Raw genomic sequence first — 17,363 nt, 5'->3', positions numbered from 1 at the left:
AGAGATAACACAGATAATCAAAGAGCAAGGTCAGGTTTCAATCCCTGACATTCTGGGTTCACAACCAACTACTTTATATTACCTCTCCAATACTACAATCATTCTCTCAAAAAACTCTTATGGAGGGACGCCTGGGCGTCTCTCAAAAAACTCTTATGGAGGGACGCTTTTGAGGGCGCCTGGGTGGCTCAGTCGGTTAAGCGTCCGACTTCGGCTCAGGTCACAATCTCGTGGTCCGTGAGTTCGAGCCCCGTGTCGGGCTCTGGGCTGATGGCTCAGAGCCTGGAGCCTGCTTCCGATTCTGTGTCTCCCTCTCTCTCTGACCCTCCCCCGTTCATGTTCTGTCTCTCTCTGTCTCAAAAATAAATAAACTTAAAAAAAAAAAAAAAAAACAACTCTTATGGAGTAACTTCCTTCCCTGTGCCAGGCACTGTTTCTAGGTGCCTGAGATATAACACAGTTAGTAATAGATTATTTCACGAGGGACTTGATAATCCAGTCAAGAGTATGGGTCTGAGAAGACTTTCTGGAGGAAGGAATGCTTAGGCTGAGTCTTAAAAGATGCAAAAGAGTTAGATACGCAAAAGGAAAAGGGAAGGAGAAAATGAAGTCATTCCAAGCAGAAAGACTATGTAAGCCATGGTCAACAATTGAGAAATAGCTGTACATTCAAGGAATCTTCAACAAGTAGTTCTGTATGGCTAGAGTGGAAAATGAAAAGCAGAAATTATAAAGGTTAAGATTAGAGAACCAGTCAGAGGCCAAACCATGGTCAGTCTTAATGACATGGTAAGGAGTGCAACTTTATCCAGCTGACAATGGGAGTCAATGATGAACCTTCAAACTGCATGTTAGACACACCCATCTGGCAATTCTGATAAGTTGAATCTCAGGGAGATGAAACTGAAGACAGGAAAACCAGTGCAAAAGTAAGGAAGTAGATCCTAATAAGGCAGAGGTTAAAACAGGGATGCTAGGGAAGGGACTGATTCAGAAATATATTTAGGAGATAAAGCCAATAGAATTCAGAAAATGAATGGATGGGAATGAGAGAGAAAGAGGGGGAGGAATCCTGAATGACTCCTAAGTTCCTTGGATGATGAAGTCAACAGCAGATTATGATGTCTTTGGAAGACAACAGATCAAAGCAAAATTTTAGGCAGGTAAATTCAGTTTGGACAAGTGGAGTTTGAGGTGAAGATAAGTAAGGAGTTAGATAAGATATCTGATGCTTTGGAAAGATGCTAATGCTGCGAAAACAGCTTGGCAAGTAATTGGTAGATATATGGTAACTGAATCCACAGAGGTAACTGTGACCTACCAAGGAAAATGTGAAGGCTGAGAAGCGCAATGAGCCAACCCCAAGAACACCGCTTCTTATGGGATAAGCAAGATAAGCAGAAGAGGGCAGCATGGTGGAAGTCAAGGGGTGGAGTTTCATGAGAAAAGGGCCCAAAGTATTATTCTTTACTTCAGCAAGAGCAAGTTTAATAATATGAAGAAGTAGAAGTAGAAATTAATACTTCATAATAATATGAAGAAGTAGAAAGTAGACTGCAGTGGATAAACAAAAAGTGGGAGAAGAAGAGGTAATTTCAGCCAACGCAGAGTACTCTGTCAATTTCCTCATCTATAAAATTGAGACAATGGGTTATTTGGATTCCTAAATGACTTACTGCATCGAGCGTCACATATAATAAGCACTACAGGTTTATTATTATTATTTTTTGCATTTGCTCACTACACTTAGCCACCCTGAGCGCCTTTCTATTCTCATCCCAAACTCCTTTGTACTGCAAGGCTTTGCACCTGATGCTGTCCCACAAGGATCCCTCTTTCCTCAGCTTGTCACATAACTGACTCTCTCATCTGTCAATAGCATCTCCTGAGAAAGGACTTCCGGAGGAAGTACCCTCTTTCGGTCATTCTCTCCTCTCATCCTGGTTGACTTCCTTCATAACTCTTATCCTTCTTTCCACCTCTCTTGTTTAATTGGAGGTAATACAGCAAAGTGATGGAGAATGCAGGCTCCGCGGTCAGCCTGGCTGCACTCGCATTCTGGCTCCGCCACCAACTAGCCATGTGACATTGGACAAACTGCTTCATCTCTCGGTGTCTTCCTCATCTTTAAAAGAGGCAAAATAATAAAGTACTTACCTCATAGACTTCTTGAGGGAATTAAATGAGTTAATCCGCATAAAATTACTGTAAGAATACAGGTACATTCTGAGCACTCAATTATATAATTGTTTGCTTGCAATCATCTCCAAAACTTCACTTCACTTAATGGCACATCTCAACATGTGCTATTAAAAATATTTGAAGCTATAAAAACTCTCAGTCCAAATCATAAAGATGTCAACTAATAACCAAATGAAGGAGTACCGTTCTGACTAAACCTCAAGAAATATTACTTTCAGAGATTTTTTTTTTTTTGGCCCCAAAAGTAGCAGGGGAGGGAAGCCATACAAAACTAAGGGTCTATAATTAAGCAAGGGAAGTTTTGTTGACTTTTTAAATTTTGATAAATTTTTAAAAATGTTTATTTTTGAGTGAGAACACGAGTGGGGCAGGGGCAGGGAGAAAGGGGGACAGAGGATCCAAAGTGGGCTCTTCTCTGACAGCAGAGAGCCCTATGTGGACTTGAATTCACAAACTGTAAGATAGGAGTGCCTGGGTGGCTCAGCCAGTTAAGCACAAACTGTGAGATCATGACCTGAACCGAAGTGGGACATTTAACTGACTGAGCCACCCAGATGCCCCTGAGCTTTGGTAAATTTTTGATAAGATGTAATTACTGTGTAATTTAGACTAATTTATAAAAAGTAAAATTAAAATATGGAAGATGGGGGAAAAAAGGTTCTGCAAAGTTCTGACCTCAGTAACTGTGAAAAACAGTGTTTTCACTAGAAACTCTAAGAGTAGAGACAAAAGAACTGTACATATAACTGCTCTACTTGGGGGGGGGGGGGACACCTCTCTTCTCCCTCTCTCTCTGCCCTCCCATACTCAGACACACACATGCTCTCTCCCTCTCTCAAAATAAATAAAAACTCTAAAAAATCTGCTCTAGTTGGTACAGTTGTTTCTATTGTACATGTATGACAGGACTGGCCAAATAAGTAAATAGATGGCAAACGGTGAGAGTCTGGTTTCTTACTTTTGGAGACAGAGGTTATAGCTAAGCAAGAGTATACAGGTAGGATGAACCAGAAGGCAGTGAAGTAGAGTCAAAGGTAACAGTATAAATTCATGTTTAGCTTCAGATAGATCAAAAAAAAAAAAAAAAGTTGTATGTTTGTATATGTGCATTAATATGCATACATATACTTCCTAGGTCTGTGCACTGAGAAAGCCTAAAAGCGATGATATCCCTGCAGCAATGAGCACACCCAGAAACCAGATCTTGGTTTCTAATATCATTCTCTAGTAGAAGTAACCAGGGATCCTTGGAGAAATAGCTGACTGGGGGACTGAGGCAGGGAATACACAAGATGAGTTTGGGGCATATTGTTCCTAGTGCCAGAAAGTAAAGAAGTGCTAATGATAATAATAATAATAATAATAATAATAATAATAATAATACCAATATGTCTTACTGGTCACAGGAACTAACCTGAAAGAGGCAGAACAACTTAAGCAATAACATAAAATGGTAGAGGATCATAACCCAAAGTTATAAAATGAATATCCAGCACTACATATGGATTGAATAAAAAATAATGGGGGAAAAGAGAAAAACCTCCCTTACAAAGAATTCCAAATAATTTTGCAGATACTTCCCCTTCAAGGAGTTGGAACTCAATTCTCCACACACTGAGTATGGTTTCCACAAATGACTTGCTTCCAAAAAGTAGAGTATGGGAAAAGTTTACAGTAGAGACACTTGGCAACACTGCCTCAACCAGGTAATTGAGGCTAAAAATATCAGCGCAGGGGCACCAGGGTGGCTCAGGCGGTTGAGCATCCAAGACTCCTGATACAGGCTTAGGTCCTGACCTCTAGGTTGTGAAAATGAGCCCTGGCATCAAGCGGAGCCTGCTTGGGATTCTTTCTCTCTCTCTCTCCCTCTCTGCACCCTCCCCCCAACTCGTGTGAGCACGTTCTGTATCTCAAAATAAATAAACATTTTTTAAAAATAAAAAAATTAAAATAACACTGCTAAGTCATAGTGATAGTATGTACCCTTCAGATGATGTAATTACAATGGCATTTTTACCTCTGTGGTCGTCCTCCCCCAAACCTATACCTCAGGCTAACACTGAGAAAAATATCAGACAAACCCAAACTGGGGTACTCTCTACAAAATATCTGACCCAAACTCCTCAAACCTGTCAAGGTCATCAAAAACATGGAAAATTTGAGAAGCTGTTACAGCCCACAGTAGCCAAAGGAAATGGCACAAATAAATGTACTGTGGTATTCTGGAACCCAGAAGAGACATTAGGTAAAAACTAATGAATTGGAGTAACATATGGACCTCAGTTAATAGTAATGTCCCAATGTCGGTTGCTTGGTTGTAACAAATGTAACACAGAAATGTCAGATGTTAACAACAGGAGAAACTGGGTGCAAGGTACGTGGTAACTCCCTGAAACTTTTCTGTAAATATAAAACTACTCTAAAATTAGGCTTATTTAAAATAACAGTAATAATAGGGAAGCTATTCTCTTAACCAGACTGATTTTAGTCCTGTAAGTCATGTATAGTAGGTTGGACAGCAAGAGAAATAAAGTTAATACTGTGCAAAACAATCTCAATATTGATGAATAGTTTCCAATATTGGACATGTAACTACAGTCATTTAATTTGTGTACATTTTTAGTTGGTATGCACTTTAGGAGCAGAAAACTCTCCTCTAAGCAGGACTCATATTTTGGATTAAAGAAAAAAAAATTGTCATACTAATATTAGTAAAGATTCTACCTGGTTTTTGAGGTCCTAAAAGTTTAAATAGTTTTAGGCAAAATATATTCACAGTACATTACTGAAACATTTCCCATACTTTCAGAAGGAGAAAAATGTAGCTACATACTGTAAGAAAATACATTGGAAAATTCACTAATAATATACTACACTATAAAATTTACAAAAACCTGGGTCCTTAATGGTCACTGTTCAAAAAATCTAGAAACTTCAAAAAACAAATAAAAACAAACTTTACCAACAAACAAACTTCACTAACATTTGTAACTATCTTAATATATTTAAAAACAAACAAACCAAAAAACCACCCACAAATCATTAAAAAAAAGGAAAAAAATACAACCCAATAGAAAATGTGTAAAGGACAGGTATAGGCAAATCACTTAAGAGGTAACTAAAAATGCTCATGCATAAGAAAGATGAAAGAAAATAAAAACAGAAAATGAAATGCGATTTCACATGAATTAGATGGGAAAAAATCAAAAGTATGACAACATTAAATGTTGGTAAGGATATGAAGGAACAGAAATTATTCGCCAATATCCCATAAATATCCTATCCAGGGAAAGAGGCTTCTATCCTAAGACCCAGCAATTTGACAATTAGGTATATGACGTGGAGAAACTGGTATGTGCTTCAGAAGATAGAAGGATGTTCATGAGGCACTGTTATAATACATAAAAAATAAAAAAACAATCTAAATATTAAATTAGATTTAGCAAATGATAAATTGCAGTATATTTATTTAACGGAACACTACACCAGTCAACATAAGTGAGCTAGACCTAGAGGGCTGACAAGGATGGGGGAGGGGGGTAAAAATTAAAAAAGCAAGTTTCAAAATATGTATACCACAATAAAATCACATTAACAGCTGCTTAAGTTACATTAAAAAAAATAATAATAAGCGCCAGGCACAGTTTTAAGCATCTTATATAAACAGACTCACTTGCTTTCTAAAACAACCTTGTGAGATAGGTAGATCCATTATCCCTATTTGATAGATGAGGACATTGGAGGCATGCAAAGATTTTAAAATTTGCCTAAGGTCACAAAACTATTAAATAGCTGTCAAGATTTAAATAAAGGGAGTATGGCTCCAATGCCCACAGCTCTTCAAAAGCACTGAAAACAATGCCAGGTACTGTTCACATATGGAGTTTATGAAAAGGTAAAATGGAAGGATACACATCAAATTTATTATAACAATTGCCTCTGGGAGGGATTATGAAGAGACAGGCAGGAAGGATGAAACTGGGGAGAACAAAAGGACCTTAACTTGATCAGCAGTGTTCGAGTACAGTATAAAGTTCTACCTGCTCTGTTAGTTAGTATTCAGTGTGATAACTGTGATATACATAAATCTTTTATATTAAAATTATATCTGGGGGCATCTGGTTGGCTCAGTGGGTTAAGTGTCCAACTCCTGATTTCAGTTCAGATCATGATCTCATGGTTCATGAGTTTGAGCCCCAAGTTGGGCTCCGCACTGTCAGTGAGGCTCCTGCTTGGGATTCTCTCTCTCCCTTTCTGCCCCTCCCCTGCTTACTCACATTCTCAATCTCTCTCTCTCAAAATAAATAAACTTAAATATATACATATATATATATATATATATATATACACATACACACACACATAAATATATATACTTATATATATACATTTATGTATATATAATTAAATATACATATATATATTTATGTATATATACTAATATATATGAGTATATATATGTATATATATTTATACTCATATATATAAACTTAAATATACATATACACATATAGGTCTATACCTACGTCTATATATCTGAAGCAAAATGAAAAAATGTTAACACTTTTTATGGTGAGTATATGTGTGCTTACCACTCTTTTGGGTAATTTTCTACATTTTTAAAGCTTTTCAAAAATAATAATGTCTCATCTACAAAATATTACAGGAAAAATAAAAAGAAATTTAAGAAATTTCCAATCTTCCTATTTCAGCTTTTATTTGGAAAGGAAAAAAGCTAAACTGTGAGTTAATGTATGTATGTATATGGAAAATCCATTTTTATAAGGATCCAAAGAGATACTAAAAGCATACCAGAAACAGTATATCATACTATACATTTTGATGACTGACTATTCTCAGTGAAAATAAAGTATAACACCAGTAGGAAAACTCCCCTGATATCTCTCCACCTTTTTTATTTTTTTTATGTTTATTTTATTTTTTTGAGAGAGATAGAGCATGAGCAGGGGAGGGACATAGGAGAGGAAGACACAGAATCTGAAGCAGGCTCCAGGCTCTGAGCTGTGAGCCCGATGCAGGGCTTGAACCCACAAACTGTGAGATCATGACCTGATCTGAAGTTGGCCACTTAACTGACTGAGCCACCCAGGCGCCCCCCCCCCCTTTTCCCTTGATAGTTTGTCTCTTCTTTCTGTTGGTCTTTACTTGTTTATGCTTTTTAAAAGAAGGAAGCAAGGAGGTACTGAGAAATTGTCATACACTTTAAAATTAACAGTAATAGCCACAAATGAACATACATGTGGCCCTTCTGAATGTAAAATTCCCCAGCACACAATCAAATAATGCTCCAAAAATTTATTCCTAAATTGGTTGTTTGGAACTCAAAATATATTTTCCCATAAAGAAAGTTAAAAGAGGGTATGACCACCAGGAAAAATATACTGGGAAAGCAGAGTACACAGTATGCACTGAAGGCCCAAGAAGAAAAGAAGGGGTTCTCAACCAGAGTTTGAGGACAGAAATCATGCTTCATTCACCTGTGTATCCTCAGTGACTAGCAAAATACCTGGCACCTCATAAACATTCAAAACCCGCTGCCTACTGACTGATGAGGTACAGAGGAAACGATGGAGTCAAGCAGTCCATCAATAGGTGGCACTGTCAATATAAAGTAGTTTGGGTGTAAGATCCACACAGAAAAGAGGTTGGACAGTAACAATGTGCATTAATATAAGCAACTACATCTGTAAAACCACTACCAAGTTGGTGCTGGTAACCATGTGCCTTCACCTAAATTACTAGCTCCTTCCATTACCGTGTACTGCGTAAGCACCATGTTTTGAGTTATCTTTCTTTTTTTTTTTTTTTTTTAATTTTTTTTTCAACGTTTTTTTATTTATTTTTGGGACAGAGAGAGACAGAGCATGAACGGGGGAGGGGCAGAGAGAGAGGGAGACACAGAATCGGAAACAGGCTCCAGGCTCAGAGCCATCAGCCCAGAGCCCGACGCGGGGCTCGAACTCACGGACCGCGAGATCGTGACCTGGCTGAAGTCGGACGCTTAACCGACTGCGCCATCCAGGCACCCCTGAGTTATCTTTCTAATAATGAATCATAAGATAGTCTATTGGAGCAGTGGCTTTGTGGGATTTTTAGGATTTTCTCCTATGACCCTTGAAAATATTTTAATGTCACCTTTGTGATTACCAGAGTAATACTATTCAGAAGACAGAAAAAAGTATAAACACTAAAATAAAAATCACCTACAATCCCATCATCCAGACATCTTTTAATATTTTCTTAAAATATTTATTTCCTGCCAATGATTTTGCCATTTGTATGTGATATGTTATAAATAATAACAAAGCATATTCTTTATGTTCTGATTTTTTTCTCAACATTATATTGTACTTTCTCATGCCAGTAAATATTTCCAAAAACGTGACTTTTAATAACTGCATGGATTATCGTTAGTTTCACTATTCCTCTATTATATGGTATTTTGACTACTGTAAATTTTTCACCATTATAGTAATAAACTATGTAAATTAATCCTGTTTAGTGTAAAGTTCTACACCACTGTTTTAGAATTCAAAGTGATAGCTATGATGTACGATAATAAAATGTGGAGTGCTTCACTTCCCCCAAGTCACAAATTCTACTGAGCAATGATCAATAATCTAGGGTATTAAACAAGTAAGAAGTTTTTATCAACTTTTCTTAAGTCATTTCATCTTTCACATCTAGTAAGCAAGAGGAAAGTCCCAAGATAAGTCTCTGACATCAGAGAGGATGAAAATAACAAGTCAATTTTCTTGCTACAGCCCCTGTTGTTTTCCACTTGGAATAATGAGCCATCAACTTAAATAGGAATAATATAAGATTTGTAATATACATCTCTATCTGTATCAGTTCTTAAATCCAGGTTTCCATGGTAAGTGGATGGCTTAGAAAAAATCTGCAAACAAAAAGATAGTGTAAATAATATCACTCAACGACAAAGAAAAGTTTTCTTTTACAATTCTGCCATGATTTTTATTATTTTTGAACAAGTTAATAAATGTCATATACTCTATTCCCTCTTATAGCTTCCCAATTATTCCAAATATTCTTCAAGTTACCATAAATAGGCCAACAGTTCCAGGAGCTTAAGAATCAATAACTATTTAAGCCAGCGGTAATTCATGTGGAAAAGTTCAGAACAAATCAGCATCAGCTTCCTGGCTCTCTTGCACAAACAAAAAATTTATATCGCTTCACCAATTTTCAAAAGTGCAAATTTGTGTACATAAATTTAAAACTCAGGCCAAAATTTACTCATATTTAGTTCAATTGGGCTGGTGTCAAGATCAATTAATTTTCCTAAAAAGTACATTCTTTAAAAATTCCACAATGAAGTAAGTCTATGTTTATTCATTCAGAAAAAGAAAATTATGTAACATATAGTATATATAATGATGAGGAGAAGGAGGATATATGCTATTGTGGACTCCTATTAAGAGGTGCAATTCAAAGGGAAATTGTGAAAATGAAGTAACCGTTGCCCAAAATGTCTAATTCTGGCCAAAACAAAACAAAGTTCCCATAAAAGAAGCCACATACAATCTTTTGTTTCATTATAAGTTCAACCAGGGTTCAAATAGCTTAGAAATTCTGTATACTTAAGTTTTCAAAAGCTGAATCCCAGAACTATCTGCTCTAAACATAAACTGAATAACTTGCCCAAGAGTCCTCACTTATTACCTAACCTTGGGTCCCCCAGAGACTACTTTTTACAATAATCTCAAGTGTACTACAATAGATTAGTGTAACCTGGGCTACGCTGTTTACAGGTGTCTCTGCCTCCTTCCCCCAAGACGAGAAGAGGTAGGCTAGAGCAAGCAGAAAATAGTGACTATATACAACAAACAACAGCTTACAATCTTGTAAAATTGTTTCTTTTACACTTGGGCTATTATTTTCATTAACGTATAATGCATTTTAAAGAATAACATATTCAGGGAGCAATACAATTTCTGTCCTCACGAGTCTCTAGCTGGCTGACACGCGTTTTCTCCTCAAATAAACACATGCCTGTTGACTGATGCCTGTCCTGCTGTTGCAAACAACAAATAACTGTCCTGTAAGACAAAAACCCTTCTCTAAGGCTCCAGGCGTAACCATACGTTTGAATTAAAAGCACTCTGGAACAATAACAAAAATCTTCCACCACATCTGTCATTTAAAAGCACGATAATGAAAAACTGTCGCTGCGACCCAGTTTTAGATCACAAGCTCCCCCCACCCTCCCGAAAGCGATAAACTTCAAAGGGAATGGTGGCGACGAGGAACGTTTACCCCCTCCCCCCCCCCAAAAAAAAACGAAAAAACAAAAAAAAAAGCTAGTGACCAACTTGAACGCTAGCCCGGCCCACGCTGGCCGGGGTTACCTAAGCAGACCCCTAGGAGAAAATCGGGCCTCTGGGGCCCCGCCAGGCTCCCGCTGCTGCCCGTTTAAAATATCGAGCAGGTGGGATTCCGGAAGGCCACCTCCGTCTTACGTAACGGGCTTGTCAAAAATCCGAGCTCCAGGACCTCCCCTCTCACCGCCCCCGCCCCCACCCCACTCCCACCTCCCAACAACCGGAGCCCCAAGCCAGCCCGGAATAGAAAATCTGGAATGAAAACACCAGAGCCCCCCATGCGTCCGACACAGAGGTGCGGGCGCTACTCTCAGCACCGCCGTGCCATCCCAGAGCGGACCTAGCCCGCGGAGGACGGCCCGGCTCTGAAACGCCCCCGGGCGGAGGTCGCGGCCATCCGTGCCACCTCTCCGAGCCCGGGCGACCCCGCTCTCGAGACCACCGCTGTCACCGCTCCGGGCCGTGACAGCTCCACATGCAGCTGCTGTCCGTGCCGCTACCCCCGCACTCACCTCACCGCTGGCTCCAGCGCGAGCAACGGGTCGAGCTTGGAGAGTGGTGCACTGTCCCCTCCCGACGGCGGCGGGACACGAGGGGCTGGATGCCGCGGCGCTCTGAACCCGCTTAGCTCATCCCCAGCCCGGCGCTCCGCCCTGCGCGGCACCCCCGCCCGCCCAGGCCTGCCGTCTCAGTCAGACGGGACTCCCCCTCCCCTCGCAGCCGCTGCTGCCTCCGCCTCCTTCTCTGGCTCCAGCCGCCGCGGCCGCCGCCGCTGCGACCGGTGCCATCTTGGCAGTGACGGAGGGGCAGGGGCGGGGATCGCGGGCCACAAGGGCCAATCGGGAACCAGGCCCAGCCCGAGGGGGCGGAGCAGCGCCGGCTTGATGGTCGTGGGGTCCTAGCGCCTGATTTTCAAAGGGCGGAGAAGGTGGGCGGGGCTGAGCCGCGCTCACCCGTGACGCAAGCAGTAGTTGGGGAAATGCGCGCTAGTTCCCCCTGCGGTCGGGAGATCCCGAGCCCGAGGCGGGCGTGGGTGAGACACACCTTCCCTTCCCCTTTCACCACCAGGAGCGTCGGGGATCTGTCTTGGGCTAACCGACCTGTTTCCTCCTTCCTCCCCAGCGGCCCCTGGAGTCCTGACATTGCCTAGCCAGAGCTAGGCACGATTGTCTGAGCGGCTGCCCCTACAACAAGGGCTCTCAGATTCCCCCAGGAAAACCCCCGAGGGTTTAGCAACCACCTAGTAGGTTTCGGTCCCAAGATACTGAAAGTCAGGTAAAATGGGGAATTCTAGGGGGTTCTCTGAAAAGTACGTTGATAAAACATCTATTGTTGACTGAAGGGGTGTCGATTACATTGGATTAATGGGATATGTCCTACTTAAACCTGGCTATGGCTCCACCATTAGTGGGTGTTGGCAAATTGCCTCTAAGAAATGAGAGTAATGAAGTTTGATTACCGCCACAGGGTTGCTCTGAGGGTTAAATGGTATAATACATGTCAGGCCTAGTGTAGTGCCTGAAAGTAAGTACTCAATGAGTATTCCATGGTCGTCAAATGAAGGCAGAAGTAGGACCCTAAAAATCCCTTTGGTTTCAAATCAACTTTCTAAATTGTGCAGATTAGGCATTAATTCCTTCTATTAACCAAGTTTACCGCTGTATTTCCTATCTCCATTTCTTCCATTGTATTCATTCATTCAGTCAACAAACATTCACTGAAATGCAAACAAATGCTGAGCGACAAAGCTTAGTGGGAAACAGAAAAAGGCCCGCTTTCATGGAACTGACAGACTAGTGGGGAAAGGAGGGACAATAAATAATTCACACATTTTGGGGGAAAACATGTATAAAGGTTATGAACAGAAATCTGGGAGAGCAAATAGTAGGATAGATTAAAAAAACAACATCAACAGAGTGGTCAGGAAAGGCTCATCTGAGGGATGAGGAGTCAGTAATGTGAGAAATGTCCTGGAAAACTGTTTGAGACAGAGGGAATGAATGTACAAAGGATCTGTGGTAATAAGGTATTAGAAATGAGTGGTGTCTTTGGTGCTGGGGAATCCAAAGTATAGAGAGGAGCCTGGAATGAGCCTGGAGAGGTGATTGAGGGCCCATTCCCCCAGTTCCTAGGAAAATACAGAAATGATATCAGATTTTATTGTAATTGCAACTGAAAACCATTAGAACAAGGAAATCAGAAACAGTGATGTTTATGGTATGACATCCATGTCTATATTTTAGGCATGTCTATATTTCAGGTGACATATGGCCAAAGAACTGGGTTTCAAGTAAAACAAAACAAAAAGAACCTGAGGTTGAACCTGTTCAACACTAAGTTGGACAAATTATATGTTCTGATCTTCAGTTTCCTTATTAAAAATGTGTGAGCATCACATAAGCCTCTATACAGAAAAATACTAGTTTCACTGAAAATTGTTAAATAACGTAAGTTGTTTCTAAGTGTTTTGTATGTCACGTTAATGTCACTTAAAGTTGCCTAATCAGTGCTATTTGAGAAGTGTGTTTAGTGGTGTTTGTTTTTATTGCAAGTAATAATCCATAGCAGTCATTCTTAACTGTTTTTGTACAGTGTGCTACTAAGGAAAAGAATATGTACTGTTATAAGTGTGTAGTTCCTTTTTTTCTTAACATTTTATTTGTAAATAATCCCTACCCCCAAGATGGGGCTCAAACTTACAACCTTGAGATCAGAAGTCTTATGCTCCACTGACCGAGCCAGCCAGATACCCCATAAGTGTGTGGTTTCTTGATATTGTAGTTCCAAATGTATTTTTAAGTACTTAGTGCACTTTCTAACGAAATTTGCTATCAAGACATGAATTATTGTCTTTTTATTTGGGCAAACTATACATAACATAAAATTAACTATTTTAACTATTTCTTTTTTTTTTTTTTTAATTTTTTAAATTTATTTTTGGGACAGAGAGAGACAGAGCATGAACGGGGGAGGGGCAGAGAGAGAGGGAGACACAGAATCGGAAACAGGCTCCAGGCTCCGAGCCATCAGCCCAGAGCCTGACGCGGGGCTCGAACTCATGGACCGCGAGATCGTGACCTGGCTGAAGTCGGACGCTTAACCGACTGCGTTAACTATTTCTAAGTGTACAGTTCATTGGCATGAAGTACATTCACACTGCTGTGCACCCATGACCACCATCCATCTCCAGAACTTTTTCATCATCCCAAACTGAAACTCTACCCAGTAAACAATAATTCCTATTCTACCTTTTAAAATATGTATGTTTTTTTAAAGGTATCTGGTGAGTTCTCCCCCCAAAATGGAAAATGGCCCTGGTGATCAATAGGATGGTTTGTTCCCATGGAAGGGTTCAATGGACCATTCCATGTAAATTTAGAAACCACCACCCAAGAAATAAGGATTAGTGTAAGTTTTTAGCTCAGATGGCTAACACATAATAATAAAAAGAAGTACTGATTAATTAATTTTTAGCATTGAAAAGTTGTGTTCTCTGACCATAAAATATGTTCTATGGCCTTGTAAATGTTCGCTCCAAAATGGCCCAGACAACGTGCCCTTCCTTTTATGTACAACTTCTCTAAATGCATGTCTAATTGATGCCATTAATTTTCATTAAAATAGAAGTGATTCCAGCTCTGGGTAAATTTAATTTTAAAAATCACTCTTCTGTGAGGAATGGTTTATAAAAGGGCAAGAAAGAAGGCAGCAAGTCTTTGCCACATTTCAAATAATCAAACATTTGATAAAGTATGAAGATCCAAAGATCAAGATTATTTTTGACCTGAAAATACTGTAAGTCAATAACTTTATTTTTTAAGCACATTCTACATGCAGCATTTTAACTCCATTTAACCAAAACCTAAATATCTTTTCCAGGCTGGACCCTTCCTCCTGCTGCCCATGTACCCACAGTGTTTTTATCCCCAACATAGGCCAGTCAGTGATTGCAAAGGAGAGATTATGGTATGAAGGGCCATATATGGTATGGGCCATAAAAGTACCATTTATGGTATAAAGGGAATTTTGGGGGATGATGGATATGTCCATCTATGTCCACTATGAGGATGGTTTCACAGGAGTATACCTATGTCATACTTACCAAGTTGCACACTTTAAATATGTATAGGGGTGCCTGGGTAGCTCAGTCAGTTAAGCGTCCAACTCTTGATTTCGGCTCAGGTCATGATCCTAGGGTTGTGGGATGAGCCCACCCAACCCTCCCTGTCAGGCTCCATGCTGAAAATGGAGTCTGCTTAAGATTCTCTCTCCCTCTCCTGCCCCTTCCCCTGTGCTTGCATGTGCTTACTCTCTCTCAGAAGTAAATAAATAAATAAGTGTAGTCCCCTGTATGTCAATTATATTTCAATAAAACTGTAAAAAAAAAAAAAAAAAAAAAAAGGAAGTCCAATTGCAAACCTCCCATTCTTTCCCTGTTGGATGCAGATTTAGCCTTTTATCAGTTTTAATTGTTGTGAAACCTATTTAATCAATTCCTCTTTGGGCAGCAACAGGAAGCACTCTTTTTATTGGCTATATATATATATATATATATATATACATATATATATTTTATCTACATTTACTAATTGAAATATTATGGACATACAAGCACATTTTATAGAATGGGATTCTAACAAGTGTCAAAAGTTGAAAATGTTTGAAGTTGTGGGGTTTTTTTTAATCACACTTTCTGAAAGAACATCTTAAAAAGCAGAAAACCAATAAGCAGTATTTGTATGCTCAGGAAGTGCCTTTAAATACTTCAGAGCCCTTAACAGTCGTATCTTGAGTTGTCTCAACATCCCACGCATGTCACTATAGTCACAGTTAAACAAACGTAAACCCTAAATGTGATTTGGGCAAGGGAGTCTAGCAATGCAGACATGAGCCACATAGAAAAATGTGGCTTAGACGTTTGAGCCTCGTGCCTTTTCTGAAACCATGTCATTTTTTACACCTGGAACCGTATCTGGTTATTTCTTAAAGTTCTTTTTAAATAAATACTGTGGTTTGAACGATGCATGAAGGAAAACTTTGAAAACAGTGACAGTTGAAAGCACTGGCAGCTCAAGCTGCTGAACAACCTAATCCTCTCCACCTGTTAAACATATTCACCTTTAATTGTTCTACCAGAAGTTTCCCACGTCTTTAAATGAAAACGTGGAGCCTTCTATAAAGCGGTCTTGATATCTATGCCACAGGGCCTCCTTATGGGTGCAAAAGCCTTCCACCAGGGATTTATGGTCCTTTAGAAACTCTTTGGATGTTTCCCAAAGCAGAACACATGTTGCCAAATTCTATTCATCGTGCAACAGTGTTAGAATGACATTCTAGTGTATTTAATCCACCAACTGAAATTTATTAGCACTGTGGTCAAATTATCTTAATGTCTTAAAAACACAAATCTGATGAAATACTTTTGAACGACAAATTATCTGAACAACTCACAAGAATAGCGAGGAATGTCATGCTGTCAATGACAAATTCTAAACGTGATACTTGAGAGCAGTGTCCAGGGACAGGAGGGCTGTAATAGGCTGGGCCACTGCTGTCTCTAGCCTCTTGGTGGCCAACTGAGGAATCACATCTTTGACTCAGCACTTTTTTCAAATTTGAAAATTATCACCTCTCAACATCCTTATCAAGTGAATGCTTTCACCTCTTTCAACAAGTCCTTCTGATTTGTTTTTAGTTTTCAAACGATCTGCAAAAGAAAGGTATTCGTATGTAGTGTGTTTTTTTAACTGTCAATGTCCACAGCCAATTATGCCTCCTGAACTTTCTTTAAATGGTAAGGCAGTATTTTTATAACTTTTAACAAATCACATCAGTCAGATTTTATATACAGAATGCTATGCTGGGCACAGAAGGAAAACAAAGAAAGATACATAAGCACCTTGTACCTCTGAGGCCCAAGGTATATTCCCAGGCATGTCACTTTAATAAAAATCACATTCTGAGAAGTCCTGCACTAGATGGTGGGATTATTGCTGTGCAGACTGGGAGAGTAGAGTGATTCATTCTGATTGTGGGAATGAAAAATGACAAATAGATAACATTTGAGCCAATCCTGAGAGAATCTAGACTTTCTATGAAAGGTAAGGGTGTCCCTGTTTGGGGCGTGGGGGAAAAGCTTCCCCCACCCCCATGCTGAAAAAAATAACATGTGCTAGAATTGTTCTCAACAAATGAAAGGGATGCTCATAAATTGTTCCAACACTTTGACTCTCTTTGGGAGTGGCCAAAGGTTCAAATAATTTGGAAGGATGGATATCTGTGCTGACTTGTAGGAAATATGAGTCAGCTTTTCGCACAGACTCAGCACTGTTGTCACAGCTAGGATATTTGGGAAACACGAAGCTGAACAAATCAGACAGTGTAAGTCTTTTCTTTTTCTTGATTGGCCCAGACATGCATCCTGCAAGGGGAGACAATAGGGGTGCCCTTTTTATTAGTGAGGGGAAACCCCTGCAATTGAAAAAAATACACTTAAACATAAAGTACTTCTGTTTTCCCTGTTATTCATCAGACTAGGAGACAGACACATCTTTCGTCCATCCTCTCTTCTGTGCTTCAGGAATATATATTCAGTTGCCTCTAGACAGCTCAGTCCCAAGCACACCTGAAACTCCATGTTTTTGAAGGGAAACTCATTATCTTTACTCCAAACCTGTTTCTCCTACCTTCTTTAATTTCTTGAATGGTACCCACCATGCACCAATCACGAAAGTCAAAGCCTGTGAAGAATCAACTCCTCTTCCTCACCCTCATTCTCTAACATTTAATCATCAAAAC

At 39.7% G+C, this 17,363-nt stretch overlaps 1 protein-coding gene across 10 annotated transcripts in view; it reads right to left on the bottom strand.

Moving 5' to 3' along the window:
* DENND4A (DENN domain containing 4A) overlaps positions 1-11,281 on the bottom strand; it is a 143,865-nt gene extending 132,584 nt beyond the window's left edge. For 3 of the 10 annotated variants that reach the window (XM_042988598.1, XM_042988597.1, XM_042988599.1), the window contains exon 1: positions 11,078-11,281. The gene's annotated coding sequence lies outside the window, so the exon portion shown is untranslated. The remainder of the gene's footprint in view (positions 1-11,077) is intronic. The other 7 variants (XM_042988600.1, XM_042988602.1, XM_042988601.1 and 4 more) reach the window with 3 other exon arrangements.
* Between the last annotated feature and the right edge of the window lie 6,082 nt (positions 11,282-17,363).

The sequence above is a fragment of the Panthera tigris genome, chromosome B3, assembly GCF_018350195.1.
Source record: "Panthera tigris isolate Pti1 chromosome B3, P.tigris_Pti1_mat1.1, whole genome shotgun sequence".
Classification (NCBI taxonomy): Eukaryota; Metazoa; Chordata; class Mammalia; order Carnivora; family Felidae; genus Panthera; species Panthera tigris.
This window is presented reverse-complemented; position numbering and strand designations above follow the sequence as displayed.